Source organism: Desmodus rotundus, chromosome 8 (genome assembly GCF_022682495.2).
Source record: "Desmodus rotundus isolate HL8 chromosome 8, HLdesRot8A.1, whole genome shotgun sequence".
NCBI classification, from domain to species: domain Eukaryota; kingdom Metazoa; phylum Chordata; class Mammalia; order Chiroptera; family Phyllostomidae; genus Desmodus; species Desmodus rotundus.
Window position 1 is genome coordinate 34591955 of NC_071394.1, and position 24243 is coordinate 34616197.

The 24243-nt window shown below is 41.4% G+C and overlaps 1 protein-coding gene across 13 annotated transcripts in view; it reads left to right on the forward strand.

Annotated features, from left to right (window-relative positions):
• EYA1 (EYA transcriptional coactivator and phosphatase 1) overlaps window positions 1-24243 on the forward strand; it is a 296853-nt gene that overhangs the window by 250025 nt on the left and 22585 nt on the right. The gene's annotated exons all lie outside the window — the stretch shown is intronic.

Genomic DNA, 24243 nt, shown 5'->3' on the forward strand with positions numbered 1-24243 from the left:
TTATTTGCCCATTATAATTTGGGGAGAAACTTGTATCCGATGGCTAGTTAAATGTGTTACAGGCAATGACAAACAGGATGATCTCGGCGAGCAGCATTATTAAGAATAAAGAATATTGTTTTTTATATCTCCATTCTGAGAAAACATGACTTTAATTACATTTCACTCCCTTCTTGATAGAGACGATTGTTTATTTAAATCCTGCTGTTAAGCAAGCTTGTGGTGGGGCTGCTAACAGCCATTAGTCATCAAGTTGTTGTTTTGCTAGATTTTATAAATGTGTGTGATTTCAGACAGGAGAAGAATCTGCAAGATTCAAATAGAACTTTTACTGATCAAAGTTAATTGGCAGCAATTGGCCTTTAAATATTTCCTGATGTTTCCCTTTTCAAAATCAAGCAAAATGCACCTTATTTAATAGATGAGCCAAAATCATTTGAAGAATGCCAGTGTGTGACAGACCTTAACTGCGGTTTGTTCAACATCTGTCCTGTATTTTGATTTCTTTTCATCTGCAATGAAACTACTCGCAGATGAATTGGCAACTTACAGTGCAATGAAATTATTTAAATGGGCTTCATTTTTTCCCATTCCTTACTGAAATATTTATTTTTACACTTAGGGTAAAATACAAAAGTTTTTTACATTTTAAAGTGTTTGCTTTCCTTAAGGAAATTATGTGTAAGGCATTAGTACTTTTTAAGATAGAAATATTACAAGTGAATGACAAGTTTAGAATTGCCTTTAGAAAAGCTTAATAATCACACTTATTTTCAAAAGCTGTTTCTGATTTATGGTTGTGATTCACTTCATAAGAGAACAGCACGAAAAATTTTATATTTTACTAGTATATTCATTCCTTCCCTGAGTTTCCATTTGTCTCTAATGGTACAGACTAGGCTGATGTTTCATCTTGGGTACAACCTTGTTCCTCTTACTGATGTTAATAGGTGTTAATAGCACCCATCAAGAAGAAATTAGCAGTAATTTGCTATTGTTTTTAAACTCTACCTTCTTAAAAATGCCGTAGCTTGTCTATACAGTGCCAAAACTATGTGGTGAAAAGTGAGAAGTTAGGCAAAGTAATAAATAACTTGGTAGAGTATAAAGTGAAAAACTTCCAAACTTAGCTTTGATTTAATACAGCCCCATTATTGTTTACTGACGTTACTCACACTAAACTATATATAGAGAGTGTCTGAAATAAAAGGAGACATTAGAAGTTCTGCTTCAGGGATGGAGGGAGTGTAGTTTTTCCATAAACTCAATTTAAAAAAAAAGAAAGAATAACTAAGGGTCTACACAGTTATTGAAATATCAGATTCTGTTCTTGGCATGAGGACTCTTTCTTATGAAAAGTAAAGGAGAAAAGAGAATGAAGATATGATTCCATCAAACATAAAAACGATAGTGGAAAAATGATTTAAGTGTGTAACCTTACAGCAGTTGATTTTAAATCATTTTATCTGAGAACAATGTAGAGGTGTCAGCAAGAGTAAAAAGAAAGATCCATGTAGCCCCTGTCTTTGGAAATTGTTTACTTGCTCTAAATTTGCATATTTTAAAAATAAATTGGTTCTTATACTTATTTCAGTCTTTCTTCTTATGCTTTTGTAATTCAACAAACCTGAAGCTGGTTATTGCAAATATTAGTTTCTTACAAAATACAAAATAAAATTATTTTCTGGCAAAAAAAAATGTATTGGCATAATCCTTCTAGAAAACCCAAAATTATCTCCTCAGGCAGAGACGACATGGTAACACTTGATTTCACACTCCAGTTAGCAACACGTAGTGGTAGGGGACAGGAATATTTAAATTCCGTCTTTTTACCTTTTTAAGGTCTAGAGTATAAAAACCATCAAGGAAATTATCAATCTATTAGTTAGCTTGAAGTGTGATGTCTGAAATTCTTGTTGACATTTGGCCTCATTTTCTTTTCAAATCTTAACGTTTTGCCAGGTAGTCCCTCTGTATAATTTGGTCAGTCCATAGCTTTGGCTTGTGAGAGCCTCGGAACAATGAAATACACAGTGAGGGGCTTCCGGTAACCACCCTGCTGTTATCAAAGAATGCCGGTGTGCTGACAGTGGTTATTAGGATATGATTTTAAAGTTATTTTAAAATACCTTATTTATACCTTAAGAAATAAAGTTAATTGCTTTAGTTTTAAAAGTCTTATTTGTCATCTTGCTCAGTGGCAATTTTTAATAAAAGCAGTCACAATTTAATTCTGTTGGCACTCCAGGAAAAATATAAAAAGGAGAAATGTTGGCTTTTTTGTACTCACAAAAATGTTGGACAAGTGAAGGAACATGAGTGACAGGGAGACACAGTTATCAAAGGGCAGAGTATTTCCCCCACCAGAGAAGGTGGAGACTTTAGCTCCACGGTGCACCTTTGGCTTTCCTATTTCTTAGCCTCTCTACCGTCCCGCATATCATTTTACCAGAAGGTCTCTGTGTGCAGTATGATGGGGCTTACATGGGAGTCATTTTTAATGAATGACAGTGTGGAACTGCATTGGGGGTTTTTTTTTTGGGGGGGGGGGTTCAGCTTCTTTAGTAAAGTGTGACTCTCTCTGACTGGATGGAGAAAAAGAGTTCTTTCTGTTGGGTTCTTATTGAAAGGCAGTCTGCAAAGAGAGTGCGGACAGGCCTTGAATATACAGTAATGTTTCAGTTTAATGTGTGTTGGTCAGTTCTCCCGCTAGATTTTTCCACAGTGAAAGGAAAACATTTCATCAAGATGGATATAAGTCTAAATAAAAGTAAGGTGTAAGCTGATGTTGAATTTTCTCCTTCTGCCTGGTGCGAAGTCACACCACTTCACGGGCGTGATGGTTGGCCTCCCTCACTGGTGTTACTGGCGGGTCTGCTCTCAGACCACACTCCCTGCCTGCAAGGACCAGGGTTGGGAAGCAAGAGGAACCTGTTGTGAGACGGGGACATGTGAAGGGGCTGTGTACACCGCGTTCCCCCGTCCACTGTGGTGCCACATTGGCGCTTCCTCCTTCACTCCCCTACCGCCTTGTGCGTTGGTTGGTTGGTTGGAACAGGCCAGAGGATTCTCTGGTGGCAGGATTTACAGCGTGAAGACTCGGCCCTTCCTTAGGCCTTCAGTCTGTAGACTCCTGTGCCCGGCCTGGCTTTTGAGTACTTGCTCTTCTAGCCCCTTGTTTTTTCTTTTCTTTTAGAAAAAGGTCTGGGACAGAAGGTTCTGGTCCATCCAGAGCCTGAGTTTGACAATTCAAAGGCCAAAAAAGGTGCCGTGGACAGTTTCTATGTAATGCCATACCTTAAAGAGAGTGAGCTGCAGTGATTTCTTTAATAAAGCAAAGAAATTAGTTTTTCCCTTGGTTTAATTCAGTCTTTAAATTTGCAATAATGTTTGATTACTCTAAAACTTAGGTTATCATTTATTAATTATTTTAATACATCTTGTTTTAAAACTAGTTTTTGCTAGGAAACAATATTTATTGAAAATATCAGTCATGCCAGTGCTGAGTATAATAACTTCCGTTTCAGGTGAAGTGTGCTGTAGGGACCTAATGCTTATGCTTCCAAAAGTGTAAGAGTTTTAAACTGACTCCAAAGTCGATTTTTTTGAGTTGAAAAATATAATTCACCTAGAAAGTGCTTCAGTGTCTCTGATGCCCAGGGTCCAGCTTCTGTGTGGATGCTGAAAACGCGGTTCCCTGCTGCCAGAGAAAGGGTCTCGTGGGAGCTTGCAGAGGAGACAGTTCAGGAAGAGCCAAGCTGTGTGCTGCCTTCATGCCCTCCGTGAGCCATGGCCAGGCACGGGAAAGCATGAGGCACACCAGTAATTGCATTCCAAACATAAATGTGCCCACAGGCATGTGCACATGCGTATATATGCCACCTGTCACTTTCAGCTCTGTCCACAGACTGTACTTACCTGTTTTCTCCGGCCAAATTTAGCAAATGTAAAGGATTACATATTTTTTTCAAAATTCTAGTAATATCCTCCATAGCACTCAGAAATGAGTGTTTGTTAGATTGAATACTTATCTGTTAGGATGGAATAGCATTTCTGTTTCCTTCCCCGTGGAAGACAAGAATTGACTTTGCTTCCCTATGTTTTGAGGTAGGTTAATTGGCCTTGTTCATTTTTTTTTCTAGTTAACAAAAATAACATCAAAACCCTCAGTTTAGGGAGCAAAATAAGTTTTTCAAGCAACAAATGATTATTAGACATGATAAATGTGTGTTGATTTTAACTGTATCATAACTGATGGCCAAAAAGAGGCAATGCCCATATTTTATCCATCGTCATTGCTACATTTAAGTGTTCATCTTATTTCTTCATCATTTTTCACAAGATTCTATCAACTTTGTTGTATCTGAAATAAAAAATAGAAATATAAAAATATATTCAAAGACTTCCTTAATTCTGATGTTCACTAGAAAGTTGAGTCAAAGTATGTAACTGTTATAATAAAAGATATTTACCTAATATCAACAGGTAGCATTGTTCTTAACAGTAAAATAATAGAGGCATACTATCATAGAAATGGAAACAAAATAAGAATGCCCTCTGTCAGCTCTGTTATTCAGCTTCTAGGAGTTTAGGGCAGTGAAATAAGGAATAAACTACAATTAATAAAAGAGATTAAAATCACTGTTTTTGGCAGATTTGATATACACAGGACACTGGAATGAATCTATTGCAGTAGTCTTAGAATTTATCATAGGCTTAAGAAAAGTGAAGGATTATAGAATTAAATTTAAAACTCAAGAGCCCTCTGGCCCTATGGGTAGGTCAGTGGGCTGGAGCATCATCCCACACGCCAAAAGGTCACCGGTTCAATTGCCAGGACAGTTGTACTGATCCTTTTACTGAGTAAGTCTACTTTGAGCTGATGTTCTAGAAAAGAGACTTGTAGGGAGATAATTGATACAAGAGTAGTAAGCATTCATTGAACACTTGTGCTAAGTGCCCTGTATGCATCATTCTACATCCCACATCCATGATTTGCATCATGGAAACATCCCCCAATATTTCTATGATAAAAGCACCATTATTTGCTCCTTTTTTTGGAGGAGCCAAGTGAAGCTTTAAAACAAAACCTGTCTAAGGTCTCACAGCTACTGAGTGGCAGATTCTGACTCAGGTCCAACACCTTCCAGATGTTCACTCAAGCACACAGTATATCTTCCAAAAGGTGATTTTTACCATTAAAATATAGGAATATTTTAAATACCCAAACATAAATTAATCATGAAATATATCATAATACATCTTCATTGAAAATTAAGATAATTCATTGAGGAAAAAATTCATTGTTCATTTCAAGTTTAAAAATAGACTGTACAATTCCAGTGTAACCTTCATGTCAAAATTGATGGTGTATTACCTGAAAAGGCTACATAGTCTACGACCCCAAGTATTTGACATTCTGGAAAAGGTAAAACTGTGGACGCAGTAAAAAGATCGGGGTGGCCAGGGACGCAGGGAGGGATGGGTAAGATGAGAAGCACAGAGGATTTCTAGGGCAGCGAAACTACTCCGTGTGGTGCTATAATGGTGCTGTGGGCCATTGCACATTTGCCAAAACCCACAGAATGTACAGCAGCAAGCGCGAGCCCTAATGTGGACTGTGGACTCCGGGTGATGCTAACGTGCCAACGCGGCTTCAGTGACTATTACAGACGTACCCACTCTGGTGTGAGATGTTGATCGTAGGACAGGTTGTGCATGTCAGAGGGCCGGAGGACATGAGAAATCTCTGTTTCTGCCCAGTTTTGCTTTGAACCTAATACTTCTCTAAAAAATAAAATTTATTAATATTTTTCAAAATTATAGAATATTTTTAAAAACTGGAGGGAAACATACTTTTAAAAGTTACCTTGATATACCTTCAAGTTGAAAAATAACCATTCTACAAAATGAGTCATACTATGTGATCCTGATTTTAGTATCTTTGACGTATTAAAACCTAACTGGAGATAATTATATGAAAAAGTTTCCAGTCTGGATGATAGGACATAAATGCTCTTTCTCTGTGATGCTCCAAAACTTAGATACTCATAGCATTTTTCATCTCATTATACCTGTTGCACTTGTCCTTCAGTAGTCAATAAATATTTATTGAGTATCTATTAAGTGCTAGGCATGGTTCTAGTTTCTGAGGATATGGCAATAACTCGGTCAAGTTACTTACATTATGGAGTTAGCACTCTGACAGAGAAGTAAGAAAAACACTGAATGAAATAATTTCAGGTAGTGGTAAGGGCTGTGAACAAAATCGAACAGTAATGGATAAGAAGACATGGCTGGAGTGGAGTGTGTTTAGCTGGGATGTTCAGGAAGAGGTGTCTCTGAGGAGGGGGCATTCGTGAAGAAGAAACAGGAAGTTGGGAACGAAGTAGCTGAAGGGGCAGAAAAGCATTCTGGAAGGGGTATGGCAAGCCAAAGGCCCTGAATGCATTTTTGCTCCTTCAAGAAATATTTTAAGTAAAATCAATGTGGTTGTGACAGAGTGAGTGTGGGGAGAGTGACAGGGTCTGGATCAGTTACAGACTGTAGTAAAGAAGTTGGGTTTTTTGCCTAATTGCAGAGGGAAACCACTGCTGGGTTTTAAGCAAGGACACAAAAGTATTCACGCCTTTAAAAGATCAGTGTGTTGTGATTCGAGGAATGGAGCAAGAGCAGAACCGGTGAGACCGACGAGGCGACTGCTCCTGCCAGCCAGGGAGCTCTGGGCTGAAGCTGTGCAGTTTGAGTGCGCTGAGAAGTCACAGGGTTTAAGTGTGATTTGGCGGCAGGATTTGCTAATGGATTGGATGTGGGAGAAGGAGGAAAGTGGAATCAGGAGTGGCTGCCAGGTTCTGACCTGAGCAGCTGGAGGGCAGTCACGTTATCTGAGAGGAGGAAGAGTGGGCCTGGGGTGGGGAGGTAGTGGGGCAGCGTCCTAGCGTACTCAGGCACTCTGCTCTGAGCAGGTTAAGTTTGAAATATGTATGTCACGTCCAAGTCAAGAGATCGTGTACATATGCGTTTGGATCTCAGAGGACAGAGGCAAATCTGAAGATAGTTTTGGGACTCATAAAGGTGTGAACCTGATTAGCATCACATAAGAGGAAAAGGGACTCCGACTGAGTGTAAGACACTCTGACAACTAGACAAAGGACCGAGGAAGAAGAGCTTGCAGAGAGTGGTAAGGAACAGACAGTGAAATAGGTAGAAAATGGGACACCTAGAGAACAGTGTTTCAAGAGCTAGGGGATGGTGGCATGGTGTCACGTGCTGCTGGGGTTGATTGAGACGAGGACAGAGAAGGGACTTCAGGGTTTGGGAAGCATGTGGGCTGTTAATGACCCTGACAAACACCATTTCAATGAAATGGGAAGACATCGCCCAATTCGAACGCACCGAAGAGAGGGAGAGGGTTGACAGAGGACAGGAAGGACTGAGAGTTCCCACAGTGACAAAATGGGAAGACATGGGTGGTACACAGAGGCAATCATGGAATCAAGGCAGGGTCTTTCAGCTTTAAAACTGCAAATGTTTAGGCCAGCTGGGTGTCAGGGGGATGATTGGGTACAAAAGAAAAGATGTGTGGTGTGGCGGAGAGGGCAGAACTGCAAGAGTGAAGTGCTTGGGAGGCAGCAGGGCCAGGAGCCTGAACACAAGTTGCAGGGCTGCTCTGAGGTCAGAAGGGAGGCAGAGTCCCGGGAACAGGCCAGACAGGCTGCGGGACCTGGCAGCGGTAAGAGGGGACCATTCTCATGGTAAAAATACTTGTCGTACATGCTCTGTTATGACTTTCTTTCTGCCCCTCCCTGTCCCCCACTAGGCAATCCCTTGCGGGTGGGGACCATGACTGGTCCACTTTAATCCTAAGCTCTTAATACCAGATTTGGTACATAGAGTCTCTCATATGTTTCTACATAATACCTCCTAAATTTTCCAAATTAGTAGTCTACCATGAGCACCACTGTTTTTATAATTTGCAAATGTTAACTTTTCAAAACTAAATGATTAATTACAATCTCAAGAACAATTGAAATTGTCCATATTGTTACATTTTGATATTATCCTTTTTTTAAGTCATACTTTTAAAATCCTTAATGTCAAAAGACAGTATACATGGAAGAGGTATGATATAAAATAATATACAGTGTAGTTCAAGTTTAAGGTCAAAAAAAGCTATGTGATCAAAAAAGAAGATAAAATGTTTTCTTCATTAAAAATGTTATAAAAAATAAATGTATACAATTAAAAAAAGATTTATCTCTGCGTAGTGTGATAACACTGTCAGTAACTGAACTGTTTCCTTTATATTTTTACAAAATACCTCTTATAATTAGAAAATGATTGAATGGAATTATGATTCAACTATTCCAACGACTCCAAGCCTTCCATGTATGTGGTTTCTTATCTTGTAGTTCTAGAAGTACCAGATTGAACTCATGAATTCATTCATTCAAGAGGGGCCCCTCAGTGCATTGATTTCCTGTCTGTAAGATTAAGTGATGAAAGTAACCCCCCGATAGGGTCGCTGTGAGGATTCCACACATTAATATCTATCAGTGCGCAGAACTAGCGTGTGCTCGGGAGGCAGTGAGCAGCGTGTGCTGCCATGGCTGTCGATGGAGTGTCTTCTGATGCTGAGCACTGGACAGGGCTGCAGACAAAGAAGAGGGGGTGACTTGGGGAGGGGTCAGGGGATGAAGGGTAGGAGACAACCAGGGGTTTGCTGCCCAAATTACCATGATGAATTCCAAGAGAAACCACAGCAGAAACAACAATTGAATTGACCGTATTCAGTCTGCAAGTGCAGATGGTACTAGGCACTTCCCAGAGCGAGCCTCTTGCTCTTCCCTCAATCACACCCTCTGCGAACTCCCAGTTTCATGAGGGGAGGTTTACTGTTAGGTAAGAGCTCCCGGATCTGCCTCCCATCACTTGATGCTGTCCCTTCATAGAAAACAAGGATGTTGGCTTTGTATCAGAAAGGCATGTGTTAATCTAACAATAGCCAGGGCGGGGGTGGGGGGTGGGGGCGGGGACAGTGGGTAGAGGGGATTATAGGAACTACTATAAAGGACACATGGACAAAACCAAGGGGGAGGGTGGGGGGGGGAGGGAGGTGGGTTCACCTGGGGTGGGGTGGAGGGATGGGGAGAAAAGGCATACAACTGTAATTGAATAACAATTAAAAAAAAAAGAAAAAAAAAGAAAAAGAAAGGCATGTGTTTCTCGGGTTGTGCTGAGAAGTTTGTCCAATTCCAGCCCCATGTCTTGAAGGAGGGCTCATGGGCCTCACTGGTGGTGTGTGCAGCGTGGAGCAGGGCCTCTCCCTGGATGTAGTCCAGGAGGCCGGCCCCGCCAGGGACTGGCCCAGCTGCTCCTCCCCTGGTGAAGCAGGAGGCAGGAAGGCAACAGGCTTTAGGGAAACAATTCTCATGTCAGTCAAAAAGCATGAACTTTGAGCTCTGGTTAGTGTGGCTCAGTGGATTGAGGGCCGGCCCGCAAACCAAAGAATCGCCAGTATGATTCCCAGTCAGGGCACATGCCTGGGTTACAAGCCAGGTCCTCAGTAGGGGGCACATGAGAGGCAACCACACATTGATGTTTCTCTCCCTCTCTTTCTTCCTCCCTTCCCCTCTCTCTAAAAAATAAAATAAAATCTTTCTTTTAAAAAGGGGGTATAAAAAGCATCAGCTTTGCGTCTCCGCCAGCACTGTGAACTCAATTTTATATCTCCAGGTTACACATGGGAAGGGAAGTGGGTATTGCCCAAAGCCACTTGGTTAGGTAATAATAAAGCTCAGGTGGAATGAGGGCTTCCTGTCACAGGTGTCACTGCACTGAACTTCTCCAGCTGCTCACACAACAGCTGTTCCTCCACAGCAACACAGAGGAGGCAGTAGCACCTTGGTGGTGGCCCACGCCGATGTGACACAGCCAGGCCCAGTACCGATGTGTTCTCTGATAGGTTCTTCGAAATCTTTTTTTCTCACCATGGCTCATGAACAGCAGTTATTCAAGCACCCTAAGATTTGTTCTGAAGAGGTTGGGAAGCAGGTAGACAGAGGACAGACAGACATGAGATTATAAATTCCTGTCGTTGGCCCTGGCTGGGTGGCTCAGTTGGTTGGGTCATCATCCTGTACACCAAAAGGTTGTAGGTTATATTTCTGGTTGCAGCACATTCTAGGTTGTGGGTTCAATCCCTGGTTGAGTCACATACAGGAGACAAATCATCAATGTTTCTCTTCACATCAATGTTTCATTCTCTCTCTCTCCTCCTCTCCCTCCCTCCCCCTCCTTGCCTCCCTCTCCCTCTCCCTCCCTCTCTAAAATTAATTTTTAAAAAATTCCTGCAGTTGAATAAAGAAAAATATCACCCTAGTAGACCCCGCATTACAGAGACAAGCCCCCCTGCACTGTGCATGTCCTCATGGGCTCCATTCTGGGCACTGTGCTAGGCATGGAGGAGATGAAATATACCCACTGCCCTCCAGGAGCCCAATTGCCAGGTGGGCACAGAGACACAGAGGACCAGTATGTCACAGCATGTGAGCCACAGTGATGGAGACGCATGGGACAGCAGTGTTTCCAAAGGCAGGTGTCTGACCCTAGTGGGGAAGAGGTGACAGGGCTGAGAATGTCAGAGAAATGACTTCCTAATGAAGTGGCATGAGAGCGTGTGACATTTGGAAAAAGAGTTTGAGTAGATGTAAAGCACAGAGCCTGCATGGAACACTTGTGAGATAGGCAAGGGAGAGGAGCCAGGCCATACGACTTTGTCTGCTTGGCTAAGAAAGTTGGGTTTCATATTGAATGCCAAGGGTAATCCTTAAAGAATGGAGATGGGCCCTGGCCAGTGTGGCTCAGTTGGTTGAGTGTCAGCCTGTAAACCAAAAGGTCACAGGTTCGATTCCTGATTAGAGCACTTGCCTGGGTTGCGGGTTTGGTCACATTCTGGGCACGTGTGAGAGGCAACCAATCGATGTTTCTCTCACATCAGTGTTTCTCTCATTCCCTCTGCCCCTCCCTTCCCCTTTCTAAACACAAATATTTTTTAAAAGTAGAGAGGAACTGTATCGTGAAGTCAGAGCTGGCGATAATCTGAGTGAGAAACAGCCCGGGCTTGTTGGTGGGGTCAGGGTCAGGGTGCAGTGGCAGATGTGACAGCTATTAAGAGAGCCCTCTGGAAGGATTGGGAAATGCAATCAGCACAGCAGGTAGGGAAGAAAGAGCCTTAGTTTCTGGCTTGAGCAATAAGATAGCAATAAAAAATAAAAATAATAATTAAAACACAGGAACATCTGCTGGCTTTGGAAGGAAGATGCTATTGGGTTTTGAGATGTTGACTCTGAAGTCCGTGTCGGACAGACAGGTGGACTCCAGTGAGCAGCTGTGCATGCCAGTCTGAAGCTCAGAAAGGAGAATTAAAGTTGAAGCCATCACCTAAGAAATTAGCTAAGATTCCCAGGAAGAATGTATTGAATGAAGAAGAAAAGTGATCTCAGAGCAGGGGCCCTTTGTGAAATTTTTGTTTGGAAACACAGAATCTAAGTGTGTATTGGAGATTTAGGATTCAGAAAATTCAGTGACTCACGTGAAACAAAAGTGGTCCTCCTAGCAAACTGGTAGTTAACCTGCTCATGAGGCTGTCTTCCTGGCCTTGCCATAGTCGCTGTTCTGTGGGCGAAGCTGCTGGGAGGTGGTGTGCTCTGAGCAAAGGGGGAGCACTTCAGAGATGGAGCAGCCCCAGTTCAGTCCGCACTCTAATGCGTGAGCTTCTCACAGCCAGCCCTGACCGGCTTCAGGGATGGCACAGGGACAGCAAGCTCTCAGGAGGTAGCAGGGGTCTGGAGCCTTGCTGGAACCTGGTGAGCCTTGCTGAACAGGAGCGCCTTCCCCTCCCATTGAATGCCTCTGCAGCTTCCACAGAGTTGGCTGGGTGGCTGTCAGTTTATTTTAAAATCCTGTGAAATTGACCTTTTGGTGTCACATATGACAGACCTTTCATTTAGATTCTTGATTTTGACAGGTGCTAGCTAATCTTCAATCTGAGAGAGAGAGTCACTACTTTGTAAAGCCAGATTTTATTCAGTTACCTCCATAGGAAGTTTGCTCAGTAGAGAAAGGAATTCTTTTTTCAAATTGACTAGTGCAAGAGAAAGCCTGTAACTTCAGCTTCCCGCCAGTGTGTTTAAGTTGCAGCCCCCGGAGACTTCTCCTGTTTCGGTGCAGCCACAATAGAGCCTCTATCTGGGCTCAGCGTAGTTCAGTAACTTAACAGCATTTCTAAGGAAAGCTTTCCAGATCCCGGGTACTTCTTGCTGCTAATTGTGTGCTACTCCTTTGGAAGGCAGGTGGAGGGCCAGGCAGGCGGGGAGGATGCTACTTTTGATCAACATTATTTTGTAGATTCCTTTGCCCCTTCAAGGGAATGCCTTTAAGACTTATCTTCCAGTATTGGCATTTTTCGGAAAGTTAAAGGGAGCTCTTATGTCCGAGATGTCGTCCACTTCAACTGGTGGGAATTGTTTGTCTCAAACACAGATTAATGCAGTCCTTCTGGACTTGCAGCTACGATGTTTCTACTAAGCAAAAAAAATGGGTAGCTTGGAAAATTAACAGTTGAAATGTCGTGTTTAGCATGTGTCTAATAAGACTATGTAGAGGTGTAGTGAAATAAGAATATTTTCTCTTTTAAAGTAGTCTTTATAGCATTTACTTTAATACAGAAGGGAAATTATTTAAAGTATAGATGGCAAAAATGAATGATTCATTCTACTTACAATCACATACCTATGCAAATGGTCAGAAGCAGAAGTCACTCCTCATAACTGGCCAAACCCTTATGGAAATTGATAAAGGCTTTCCCCAAAACCAAGAAAAATTTAAAACTTTCTATTTAAATTGAGATAATAAACAGAGGAATTTTTAAAACTGTTTTTAGAGATGATCCTAAACAAGATGATGATCCTCTTGTCCAGGAGCATAAAACACCATAAGCTCAGCGTAAGCAGGAGTCCTCAGACAGGGGAGGACGATGCAGAGACAGCCACTACAGGGTTAACGACAACTGGCAGTGGGGGTGGGCTTCAGAGAAGAGTTCCAATCGGAAGGTATATAATGAATAAGACTCAAAGGTCTAAGGGGCTAAAAAAATCATCTAAGGAAAATACCATGTAGCCCGAGGCGATAACTGAGTGTCATCAACATGTCTGGGCATGTGCACCGCAGGTCATTCACTGGGACATTCACTAATCAGTGGCTGGGCTGTGTGCCCAGGGGTCTTTTAGACACTTCACATAGAGTTGTAAGGAGCACGGATAACTGTTGCCCTACTGAAGTTAACAGTCCAAAGAAGCATTGGAAACTGTCAGCCTCTGCTCGGTTAAAAGAAATATGAAACATGCATAAAGTAGAATAGTATACAGCAATTTAAAAGATAATATAGATAATTGATATAAAAATATCTTTATTACATATTAAGTGGAGGGGAAAGTAGCTACAAAACATATATCTGGTTATTACCTGCTCTTGTGGCGTGTATCCCCTACTGAAACTTAAGTTCTGCGAAGATCATGAGAAACTTCGGATCGTTAAGTGAGTTAATAAGAGGACAGGAAGGATGACAGAAGGATGTTAACAGTGGTTACTGCTGAGGGGTGCAACTGGAGTATATTTCTTTTTGTCTTTTTCTGTTTTGCATGAATTTTCTACATGAGTGTGTATCATTTTATAATCAGACAAAATAAACTTATTTTTATAAAACTGGTATTTAACACTCCAGTGACATAATGCAGTAACATTGTCAGTTAACTTTCGATTGGGTCATCAGTTCTTTCATAACTAAAGTCCGCTATAAGACTATCTGGAAGATTTCATTCAGTATCATCTATGTACTTGGCCTACATAGAATATAAATAGGCAGAAAATAGAATCCTATTTAAAAAATAAACAGGGAGAAAAAGACACATGAAGAGTTCTCTCTTCCTTCACAGAGTTTATTATCTGGTGGGACACACAGAAGTCATCTATATGTCTTCATTTCTTTATCCATAAATGTAGAGTTTTCGGGAAGATTGGAAATAATGGAATATACCTGGCACCGTGCCTGACACCTAGCAGGTTCTGTTGTTACTGTTGTTTAGAAAGTGGGTCACGGGCACACACCAGGGCCTGAAAAAGGAAAGAAACCAATATAAGTATAGCAGAGCACATTGTCTTGTCAGGAGAGAAAGGAGACAGAAGGCATGCCAGCAAGCAAGAGACAAACTATCATCTTATGAAAGAGGGGAGTGGAGGCCAGCCTCGCAGATGCCTGCCATTTGCAGTGGGATGCGCAGGACAGACAGACAGACATGGCACCAGAGAGGCAAAATTAAGGCTCATAATAGAGGCCCTTGAATGCTTAATGGCATTGGAATATATTAAGTCTTTCCAATTTAATTTTCCTAAAGCATCTAGTTCAATGGCAGAGATAGAACCAGAGTGATATGTGTTACCAGCCCCCAAGAAACTTGTACTCCAGATGTTGGAAATTGTATTTCCTGGTAGAGCAAAATCCTCTATGAGAAACAAGTATCTAAACCAGTGATGCACAGGGCGGGCAGAAAGGAGGACTAGACCCGTGATGAATTCCATTTTCCATTCCCATAGCTTTGTAAGAAATTCAGTTCCTTCCCCAAGAGAAATTATAGTGACACTCGCCTGTAACTCTCTCTCCAGCTCTTCCCCATGTTTATAAAGCCCTACTGGAAATATCCGTATCCCATTTATTTTTGTGTGTTGGGTGCCTGGTATGTAAGTGGGTGGCAGTTTTTAGTTGAATAGATGACAAATTAATGAAAGAATACACAATGTGTGTCCTATATACTTTCTAGAGGTATTTCCACAGTTAATACTGTACAGCGTCCAGCAGAAGTAATGCCACTGAGTGTGGCTGGTAGGGTACAGGAACGTCTCACATGAGATGCACAGCAGTTTGAACATTTCACTGAAAGTGTCATATGCTGTGCTTGAGTATGATATTGTTATGTTACAGAATTATATGCTTGTGATTTTGTAATAAAAGTTTTTTATGTAATAAAAAGGGGTGTTATTTGTGCTGGGCCCTGTATATGTAATAAATATATATATGGCATGTTTGTGGCACATAATATAGCATTTTCCTGAATAATAGATAACCAAAACATGATTATTTGTTGCCTTAAAAATTAAATCCTGGGAAAAGAGGTAGTTTTCTAGTCAGTGAGAATATGAGTTTGCACAAACTTTTCCTTAGTTTTCCTTGCTGGAACCCACCCCACCTCCCCCTCCCCTCTTGACACCCAGAGGCTGGGGCCACACCACAGCTCCAGGGCTGGAGGAGATTTATCAGGCAGAACAGTTCACACCCTTTTTATGGAGCTTAACTACTCTCTTGTTACCTGAAGTCTTTGTCCTATAAAAGAAGATCCAAAAGGAATGATTTCAGGGGCTGGAATTTCAGACCCAATGACACTTGGAAGAGAAGGAAACTTTTTAAGTACGGAAATGGCCCCCTCAGAGGTCCTCTCTGCCCCATGAGGGGCTGACAGTGAGGGGAGGTGATGATGGAACCTTCCTGCAGCTCAAGGGGGACCTTTTTTAAGTGCCAATGTCCGGTTCTGCATACTTGTCTCTCCTGAGAAAATAATTATTATATGGCAGAGGAAATCAGCGGGGTGAACTTTTATTAACTTATTAACTAAGGATGTTATTCTGAGCCACTCATTCTTTTTATACAAAAGTTTTTTTTTTATTATTTAAAATCATCCAGCTGCATGATCTAAGTTAACCAAAACTGATAAACTGGTCTCTTTCAAACTTTCAAATCTCACTTCCCACCCCTGCAAAAAAGAAAAGTCACTTAAAAAGTCAATTACATTCAAATACTTTTTTAAAAATTCTATTGACATATGGTTTACAGTTAAAGATGATTCAATAGATGTGGAATGGTCATGAACTGGAACTTCTATTCCAAATATTTAATTTTAGACTGAAACATTGCTCCAGAATAAAAACCTCTCTTAAAATATGACCTATTCAAAATTATGGCTTTAGTTCATTGTTTTATATGTGATCAAAACAGAACTATTCTGTGTAAATTGAAACTTCTAGTTAAACACTTTGTGAATAAATTAGTATGTGATTCATTTTCTTCAAAAGAGCGTTAAAGGAAAGGGATTACAGAAGAGGATGAAAGGTTTCCTGGTTTGGGTATTTTTCCATACTTCTGGAAGCAAGTTTGCAATAAAAAGAACGATTTTTATGAGACTGCGATCATTCACAGCAAGGCTGGAGTTGGTGTCACTATGAAAAATTCCTCTGTAGTAGATACGCTCAGCAGGAATAATAGATCTAAGAGAACGGCGACAGGAGTTACAAAGAACACTCTTGCCAGTGACAAATTATGTTTGCAAAATGATGAGCAAACCCGTCGAAAATTGAGAAACCACTTCAGTAAATCAAAGCCTGATTCTTAAGAGTAGTTCTGACTCTACATTTATAGTTTATATGTGCTGAGTTGGATTTTTTTTAAGTTCTGGATTATTTTATATATAATCAGCCTTTAATATTTCCTCTGAATACTTTAAGTTACATGATATAAAGTATGTATGTTATTTTTATGATAAGCTTGTACACTACAATTTGACATATTATCAAACACTAATGCATGGCCCTGGTTTGTTCAAAGGGTTGTAACATTGTCACTGGTTCCTATACAAATTCCTAAACAAACAAATCTCCTTATATTAGCTGAGTCATAAATAAAGCTCGGCATTTGGGTTTAAGCCTTTTGTGTATAATAGCACGTGATAGGGGTCTAGAAAATACTGCCACAGCTTGTGCTATTGCATTAAACGTATCTTAATAAAAATGGGTCTCGTAGAATTAGATATCAGGCATTCACTGTATATTTAACTATTTTAAAAGTAAGTTATCAGTGTTCATATCATTAGATCAAATTTAATGTATGCCATAATTATCAATTACAATAATCCATACTTATAGAAACACAGTACTGAACCATTTTGAATAAGCTCATTTTGTTTTAAAGGCTTATTTTCAATTCTTTCTGGCTTTCATTAGTAAGGCTTTCTTTTCTTCACCCTAGGGTTGAGAGTGTGAATAAAGACAAATATGTTTAATATAATCTTGTGGTGAAGAAGGTATTCGTTGTAAGAAAGAAGGAACTCCACGCAGAGTGGAACTGACATGTATTTATTAACACTGGACTGCTCGCTAAGAAGGCGTTGTCGTTGTATAATTCCCTTGGACTTCCTTGCGCAACGTGCTAAAGTGATATTACCATGACATCTTATTTTCAATGAGTACATTGTAAAAGGAATTAGTATTATAAGAAAATGCTAAAATGTTTAAAAACATGTTTTCATCTTTTCTTTAATCATTATTAATGATAAGCTTGAGCATCCTATAAAGTTTTAGTGATCTTAAATATTTACCGTAACTTCGTGCATAGGTGAGTACATAGCTTAAGCACTTCAGTTTATCTTTTGCCTTAATATGCCATCTTCAGGTACTTTCAGTAAAGATTTTATTTTTAAAATATTTTATGGACATTCATCTAAGCAGAATCATACTGAAATAGCTAATATCTTACCTTTGTTGAAACTGCTCTAGGGATGGGGAGAAAATGCAGACAATTGTAACTGAATAAAAATAAAATTAAATTTAAATTAAAAAATTTAAAAAGAAACTGCTCTCATTCAAATCTTGGGTTTTGAGTACAAGCACCTAGGTCTAGCTAATGTAAACACAATTCTAGTAAAATAGCTCTCTCATTTAGATAATTTCTGCAGGGTATTGCAACATTACATATATTAAAATACTGCTTTGTAAGAAAGAAATAATGATTAAAAGCAGTGTTTGTCTCCACGAGTTGCATCTCATTACCGAATCACAAAAATAGATGTTAAAATTCCTTATCAGTTTTTGAGATTTGAAATCCCACCCCCCATTGGCTTCTATAGTTGTGTCATCCTGTTGCTATGGAAACAGATTGGGGTGTTTAAATGTTGACTGGATATGTGTTAGTGCCAATGTTATGCTGAGTAGATAGTTTAGAGTGGGAATTTAAAGTTAAATTTATCCAGGTATATTTTAGTTCGTCAACTTGCATTTCCCCGAATTGTCATAAGTAATGAAGCAAATTTTAAAACCTCCCATTGTTCATCCCCTGTGCCTTAGCCATGGGAAATCTGCAGGGAAGCATTGTGGTGGGAAAGCGAGGGCCATCAGCAGGTCACGAGGTGTGCCCCTTACAGGCATGACAGGCCTGCGCGCCCAGCACCACAGCTCAGGGGCTGCAAACCGCACCCCCTGCCTTTCCACGTGGCTGTGTGGTGGGCTTGCAGCTAGTCGTGATGGTGGGTACCAGGGCACAGCCCCGCAAAAGCTCTTTATTATGTTTGTTTGAGAGTCAGGGCTGTGGCCCACCTTCAGAAAGCACATTGTGATGATATTATTACACATCAGTAAGTATAAACACACAGGGCATTGACTAAAGAGTCTCTACTTTACAGAGAGAAATCTGCAAATAAAAACAAAAAAAACATGCTTTCTGCAAATATACTAACTCACGGCAGAATTTCTTAGCCACAGAGACCAACGTATGGAATCTAATTGTCAGTGAGTTCGAAGCAGGATTCTTCACCTCTTTCCCATCAAATGGCTTATTTCTTGACCACCTCTTGCCCCTACGCAGAATTTCTAAATCACAGAGGATCTCTAGGGATGACCCATTTTACCTTATTTTTCCAGAGAAGTTAGAAAAATATCTCGGGAATCAGGAGTTATTTCCAAATGCTGCTTTGGAAATTGCTCCCTTCAAACATCTGTCACTCAGACCCTGGTAGCCCTGTGATGCCATCTGTACAATTTAGATTTTCTGAGAGAAAGACAGTAGTAGTACGGGCAGATCCACAGGGGGATGTCTCCCCCGCCCTTTTCCTTTCGGAAGCATTGCTGATCACTTGTCAAAGCTTTCAGACAGTTGGTGTGTTTGTCCGTAATGCACTAGAAATACTCCTGTAGTATGTCTAATGAACCATTTTTTGTTTAGAAATAAAAGGAAAAATTCTTTCTAGTAACTTGTAGATGTCTAAGGTATCAAGCACGTATCTATGTTGTTCCGTGGGGAGCTCAGAGCAGGGGATATAATTGCTCAATAACAGACAGGAAGGGACAGAGCCCGGTCATGGTTTCCTCCCCCTGGCCAACTCCAGCTGGTCTCAGCAGACACACTGTTGTACAGACACAATGATACACCTCATTCTGTAGCAACTCTTTTTTCCTTCCATTTTTACTTTGTAAAAGAAGGCATTGAAACAATTAGCTGGCAGAATAGTGTTAACTTTCTCCTGGTAAATTTGGAAAGTGGAACAAATATAGCCTTGGTCAGCAGAATTTGGGCTTGTATAATTCAACTTCTCCCAAGACATGTTGTAACATTTTCATATTGTTCCATTTTATAACATGCAGCCGACCTCAGAGTCTTCTTAGAGCCTTCAAGTTTGCTTGGAGTTTATGTTTCTAGTGTCGTGTTCAGGGGCACAGCACCTCGACGTGCCGGCTGTTACGTCACTGTGCTTGGCACAGAGAGTAAGACCCACTGTGACTGTCTTAATTCTTTTTATTAATTTTCCTAAACTAACATGAATGGTAGGGTGTATTTTTACATAATTATGGCACAAGTGAACATCTTGGGGGAAAAGTACAACCACTACGGTATCAAAGCAGAATAAATATTTGCAGAAAAATTCAGCCATAACTTAATATTTTGCATATGAGCCCTGTACAAAATCGAAGTTATTCCTGGGGTTTGGTCCAAAAGGACATGTCTGTGGCCCAGCCCTGGAAGGCCAGAGATGATGACGGATCAGGAAAAGGTCGGCTGCTAGTTGCTGTGCCAAGAACACTGACAGATAGGACCAAAAAGGCAGAATAACAGTGCATCCAGAGTTCTGAAAGCGAGGGTGCCTTTGCTCCATGGCTGGGAGATCGCTCCCCATGTGGCTGTCTTCCTGTCCCAGCATCAGAGCTGGTGTTCACTGCTTCACGTGTTGGCCGTTCCCCCCTGTCCCCTACCCATCCACGCAGGCATTTTCGAGCCCAGCCCCTTGAGTGCTTAGATGTCTGGAGTGAGGGCCAGTGGTAACCGAAGCTTGCTGACTTTATTTATTTTACTCCTCTGTGAGGCATGGGCTGTAGAATATAAAGGGTGGCCAGGCCAGGGTAAGCCCTGGTGGACTGGTTTGTGGTGTTTATCCGAACGATGACTGTAGGAGTCTGTCAGTTAGAGCAGAGGTTTGCACGTAGTGCCTCAGGGCTGGACACTGCGCCTCTCTGCCCTGATGGTGCCAAATACTTATTCCTGGGCCTCAGACCTATTTGGGACACACTGTGTCAAAGTCACATGGACATCTATACTCTCACCACCTACAGTTTCTCTCTGTACCCTCCGCCCCTGGCAAAGACGGCATTACCACAGTGGGGCTCCCTCCAAAGTGCCAATCACTTAAGGGGGAAGGTTTGGGGCTTCTGCTGGAGGTTGAGGGCTCAGCTGAGCTCCAGGCTGGGGGAGGGGCTATGGTCACAAATGCTGGGCACAGGCTGGAGTGGAGCAGCCAAAGGGGAGGATATGTGTGGGAGCTGGAGTCCCCTAATCTCAAAATAACATAAAAGCCATAAAGGACCTGGGTCACGGCCACCACGTGGCATGGGGCAGCTCTCTACTTGGTGTGAAATTGAGGGAGCCTGGGAAGAAACAGTGAATTGGGGGTCAGAGAGCCAGCATCTCAGCGCTTACCTTATCTTACCTTACTTAACTTTTCTGTGTTTTCATTTTTCTTATCTGTAAAATGAGTTATAACATTAAAGACTGTTGTTTTCATCACTAACATGTCACACACAAAAATAGGACTCTGTGAAAAAACAGAAGCCTGCAGAAATTCCACAGAAGTGTACAAAACGAATCTGATTATTGAGGGATACAAAGCGTCAGGTAGTACGTCCCTGGTGCTTTAGGACTTTGGAAAGGGGAGGACCTTTCCAAAGGATGGGATCGGTGGGCTGCATGCTTTAGCAGTGTCTGAATTGGGTGATTAATTGTAAACTTTTCCTATGAAGGATCATCACAACCCTGCCTAGCCCTCCCAAGGTCTGCTTGTGCTATGTGGGTATATGCGAAAATTGGCTGAATAACATTAAAGTATATATTCCTCTACTGCTGACTCAATACAGAGCCTATATGCAAAAATCGTTGCCCATGTTGACACCCCTTTGGAAGGCCCTTAACAAACAACGTTTGCCCCATCGATCCCTACCCAGCCTCTAGACTAGCTTTCATATCCGTAATTTGGGGGGTAAAGGAAACTGTCTTCAAGAACCTTCCCACTCAGCTGGCTCTCAGGGGTCATGAACTCCAGAGTTCCTCCACGTCTCTCTGTCCCAGAGCGTATTTTTTCTGAGTATAATGCACACCCAACAGTTTTAGTACTGCCCTTATATAATGCGCACCTTTATTTTTCCCTCAAAAATTTGGGGGAAAAGCATGCATTATACATGGCAAAATACAGTATTTCCCAGCCAAGAGGACAGCTTCCTCCATGAGAGCCACCTCCCTCACCCCCACCCCACGGCCATCAAATGTAGAGTCCGGCTTTGACAGTCTGGGACCACAGAGCTGTACGTTGTTGTTACAGCTTCAGTGATTTCAGTCCACCCTTTCTCTCTCTATTTGATTGTTTTCATCACAAAAGCAACAAGGATCAGTGGGGGGCCTTGCTGTCCCTCCCTGATCTAGCAAAATGTAATTTTAGTTTTTTAGACCTCTGCCACCTTCTTGGACCAGTAAAGCCAGCCATTCAGCAGGAGGATGCTCCTTTGGTCCCAGGGAGGTTCTGCAGCTTTTATCACAGTTGTAATTTATCACGGGTGTAGTAAATGTCTGTTCTGCTAAACTGTAAGTGCCCTGAGGGCAGGGACTCATAATAAACTTCCAAAGCCAGCTCCTTACTATTACCTGCCAGCCTGCTTAACCCTTCCCCTCCTGAACCTCCTCTTTGCCCCTCTCTCCTGCTGCTCCTCTAGCACCAGAGGGCACCCCCCACCCCCCTCCACCACTCCCCCACCCACCTCAGATCCTTTGCACTTGTTCTTTTCTTGGCCAGCAAGGCTCTTTCCCCAGACACGTGCACAGCACTGCGTATTTCCCTTGCCTGCTGTACTTCTTCTCCTTAGATTTTAACACTATCTAACATATTGTACATTTTGCATATTTTGTTTTGGAGTAATCTGTATTCCAAAATTGGAAAGATTTTTGTCTATTAATAGTACATCCTTAGCATCTAGAACAGCACCTAGAACATAGCAGCCCCTTAATAAATAATTAGATACATGAACAAATGACAACCTTTCTAAACTAAAGCACCCATTAGCCAGCTGGGATAAATATTGAGTGCAGAGTCCAAAGAATTGCTACTTCTGGCCCAAGTGATGCTCCAGGCCAGACATCCAAACATGTTAGGGGTCCCTTGGGCCTCTCAAGCCTCAACGGGACAGTTAATGCATAAAATGTGCTAAACTGGCCGTACTGGCATGGAGGCCCCCACACGGGAATGGCATCCTAAGACTGTGGTTCAGTGATGACTTGAGCTCCTGAAAACGTTGCCATGAAATTTTTGGAAGTTTATTTCAAAAGTGTATTTTCAGCACATTCAGTCTTAGGGAAATAGAAACTTATTCTCCCATGGAATTCTGTTATGTTCTGCCCTCAGTTTATTAAGCACCAAAGCAGGATGTTAGGGATGTATTTTGGCACTTGAAAAAATGGGAAGCTTCCATGCTTGTCCCCTGGGTTTGTGGATTCTTCCGAAGGGGCTCAGAGCTCCGTTGTTGTTGTTTCAATGGGCCAAGCCCCTTCTGCTCCCCTCCCTCGGTTATTCGATGTTTGGATTTAAAACAGATTTGGCAACTAAAAACAACCAAGTCCAGAAAGCAAAAACAAAAACCTGAAATTAGGCTCTTAGGAAGACAAGCGATACACAAGATGCCTTCTGCCGAGTGGGGGGCAGGGAGTTCACCCCACGGAGGAGACAGGTTTCAGGAAGTCGGAATGCGCAGGCCTGCCGTTTCTAGCTTGAGAGAGAATTCGCCCAGCACAGTCCGCACATCACGCAGCTCTGCTGGGCAATATTTCAGTCCGTTAATAGTCTCCATTTTTTTTTTGAGGAATTAAACTTTTAATAGGTGAACATCAAGATAGTAATTATATTACAGTTTCTCACTAAAATTTTCCAAAAACCATACAAACGGCTTCTTTGTCAAAACAGCTATACCATTATTTGCAAACTCATACCAACTTGTAGGTAATGAATCTTCAGTATGTAACTTTATCCATTCAAAATTTGTGCAATTTGGTATTTTTCTGTCAAGTGAAATGAGCAACAATTGCAAAATCACATTTAACATAGACATTTTAATAGGGTTTTTTTTTTTAATTCCTGAGGTGCTAATTAGGCCCTTTAAAAATGCTCTTGATTTTTGCATCTATTGTCATTAAAATCCTCCTACAAAAATTCTCCTGATAAAGCAGGAGGATTTCCTTGTCGCCAACACACCAAGTTTTGTTTCAATCAAATCAAGTGAGTTTGGTATCTGCAGGTAAAAGCTTCAAGCTACTGACACTTAATTAGGACGAACCGACACACTGAACAATACATCCACTGGGGCCTGGGGCGGGGGAGACGAGGTCTGCCGTGCAGCCTGCAGGAGCAAACAAACACAGGATGTGGGAGCACAATAGCAACAATGGAGTCATTAACAGTCATTATTAGATAACTGACTTCTCTGTTAGTAATGGGGATTTACACGGCTTTAGTTTAAGAAAAGCCTCTTAACACCCTGCATTTCCAAAGAATTCTCCCCACGCCTAGAGTCAACCTAGGAACTTTAGGTCAACTTTAATTCCTTGAAATGAATTCTGTTTAACATATCTTTTCCTCTTGCAGTCTCTCAACTTCCTCCTGCTCTGTTCTCTGTCCCAAGAGAGAAAAATCACTATGGCTTTTGTTTGTGTTGCTTGTTTGCTTTGGGAGGCTTTTTGAGGTACACTTTTTTGTACATTAACCAGGCACCCTTAAAAGAGTTACTTACCCACAACATTAAAAATTGTATTTTTGACTAACTAAATGGCAGAAACTCCTA